The sequence below is a fragment of the Tenrec ecaudatus genome, chromosome 15 (genome assembly GCF_050624435.1).
Source record: "Tenrec ecaudatus isolate mTenEca1 chromosome 15, mTenEca1.hap1, whole genome shotgun sequence".
Lineage (NCBI taxonomy): Eukaryota > Metazoa > Chordata > Mammalia > Afrosoricida > Tenrecidae > Tenrec > Tenrec ecaudatus.
In genome coordinates this window covers 62,445,693-62,448,721 of record NC_134544.1, presented here as the reverse complement: position 1 = coordinate 62,448,721, position 3,029 = coordinate 62,445,693, and positions in this window count along the sequence as shown.

Genomic DNA, 3,029 nt, shown 5'->3' with positions numbered 1-3,029 from the left:
TTTTCAGTAGAAACTAAGATGGATTTTTACTTCCTGGGTGCTGGATAAGTAATCCATTTGCTATTCTCATAATAGGATGTACTCTTCTATTTTCACTCCTCTTCAATATGAATTATTAAAGACCCTCCTATTGTTCCGCTGTAAGTCCTGTCTGTAATGTTGGACTCATGTTGAAAGGGTGGCGGGGAGAGAACGTGGCAGAAATAATGCATGCAGAGTTTGTGGTCTCTGCTAATAGCAAAACCATTTCTTGTAATTTTATATGAAAACATTTCCCCCGAGTTCTGTTCTCCTTTCTGTATCTAAGGTACTTACCCTTCAGAGTCACCTACAAGGAAAGGCTATGGGAATGTTGATAATTTTTAAAGCATTTGCCTTTATATTTTCCTTCTGACACCCTACTAAGTAGAGCACATTTTCCATGAAACATCAGTGGATGACAATGGCATTAACTATTGTTTTCTACCTTGGAAGCATTTGTCCTACACAAAATACTCAGATGGTAAATAGAGGAGTATTCCCATACTCAGATGGTAAATGTGTACAGAAAAGCAACAAGAATCTTTAAGATCTGTCAGCTGCTCCTTGCAAAACTAGACCATGACTTTGCTACTAGTCTCTGAGAAACAGTGTCACTGGATGCTTTTCCAATGGGAAAAACTGTCAGAATCGCATCTGTCAATAATTGCTGGAATGGAAACTTGAAACCATATATTTGTTAATTAGAAACAATCACCTACGTTTGTGCAACACATTTGTCCAACAGACAATAATTCAAAATGAGAGGAAAAGTGGGATACATATAAGCCCTTATATCACTTCCAAAATTTATTCACTTGCATATATATATATATATAATTGGAAATACAGATTTCTAACCTATTTTATATTCACATTGAAATTTTCCCCTTCTATAATTTAAACTCTTGAAAAATCTCAGGGCAGCTGCTTTTCTCATAGCGCCATCTGCTGGCCGAGGTATTCTAAGTGGATTCTAGTTGCTGAGTCTTCTTTACTGCTGAAAACAGATTCAATTGTCCAAGTAATTAAGTCTTTGCTCAGAAAGTGTAGAGACAGATTTTCATTTTACACGTACCTATATTTTGTCATAATCGAATACAGAGATGCTTTTTATGCAACTAAAACCTATAATTGTCATGACTTCAAGTATTTGCCATGTATATCCACACATGTTATATTTTAAAGTATTATAAAGCATTAAGGCTGATAGGTTGACTTTTATATTTCCCTGATGATTATCCAATTTTGGAAAGTTAACATTGATGTTAAGTTAATCTTCAAGGAACAAATTTCAAGGCTGCATGAGAAATCTTATTTGAATATGTTAGCTGCCGTAAGACGAATGCTTTCCAATATCAGAAAATAATCTTTACAACGATTCCATATGATATTAAAAGGTAGTTTTTCAGCTGGTGAATTTTGGATAGTTTAATTATTTTAGTTATTGTTTTATCTAGTCATCAGCAATGTTTTCCCTTCTGACTTTTTGTAATAATTTATGCAGACACTCTTGTGGCAAAGTGCTTATATGTTGGGCTGCTAACCTCGAGGTCAGCAGTTTGAAACCACAAGTGACTCTGTGGGAGAAAAGCAATATACTCTACTTCTGTAAAGAGTTAGAGGGTCAGTTTGACTCGATGGTAGGGAATTAGTTTATGTTATACTGAGGTTTCTATCATAAATTTGTGACTTAGGTGGCTTTCAAAGGAAAGAGGTATTTCTCCATCTTTGTATTTGCATCCAGCTCCCAAAGATGCCCACTGCTCGGCTGGTGGATCTGTGGCAGGCTCACTCTCCCAGCGGTTAGTGCAACGCTGGGACATGTTCTCTGTCTGCGTGTTCACTGATGAGGTGTAAGGGATGTTGCTTCTAATCTTCATGGATTGCCATCTGTCATCTGCGCGTTTTCTAATCTCCTTCCTTCACTCTGTTTGGCTGGCCTGGCAAGGAGGTTAGGAGCAAAGCTGTGAAGGTCTCATTTGAAATTCGCACCTCACTCAAGAATTGCCTCTTTTCGATCACAAATGTGACAATATGTTCATCTGGCTTGTCCCGGTCCTCTGCTACATAGGAAGCAGGATAGTAACATTTATTGACATCGCTGGCTTCTCCGACTGGACTGAGAGGCATTTGGGCAGACACCTTCCACATCATCTGCTCTTGTCTCACGCCCCAGAATTTAGATAAATACTATGTACTGTCCTGCTTCCTCTTGTGACTAGATCACATTTCTCCCCTAAGGGACTCGTTTACTGAACATTTGACTACAGATCTCCATTCAAGCCCTGTCTCTGGAGCGTCCAGTACAGGTGGTGACTTGGACAGACTGTACAATCTCGCACTCTTCCACAAAGGCTCTCATGGGCAGAGAGGAAGGGAATATCTTGAGTCTGAATCTCTGAAGAAAACCCAAAAAACTAAGTGAGCTGAACCTCAATACCGTGGGAGATGGTCTTAACAGGGACGGAAGCATCTCTGGTGCCCCGTGTCTTCCTGGTTTGGAGAGGAGTCTTGGGTGCACATAGAAGTGCTAGGCTGGAGCTGGTCAAAGAACTGACAATGCAGTGGGGCACAAGCTCCCTGGTGCTGGGCTTGGCTGAACTGAACCGGGCTGTTTCTGACCCCTCAGGTGGTGTGGAGCATCAGTTTTCAGGCTCCCTGGCCCTGGGTCAGGCCAAGCGGGCTTGGGACTGTTTTTGAACCGGTGGAGCAACCCTGAATGCACAGGGCCCACACATTCTTGAACTCAAGCGGTAGCAGCTACGGCCAACCTCCACTCAGTGCCCCCGAGGTTTTCAGTCCTCTGAAGTTACTGGTGCTGGTTTGATGCTTTTGCCCCTCTTCTGTCCTCTTGCTGTCCATTTTGTTTTGTTTGATTTGATAAAGCCCCAGAAGACAGTCAAAGGATGCCAGAGGGACTGAATAATTCTGAAGTCCCTGGAGCCCCATGGGATTCAGAAAAGTCACCAGCCCCCACGCCCTCACATTGGGGCTGCCTCCTTCAGTGT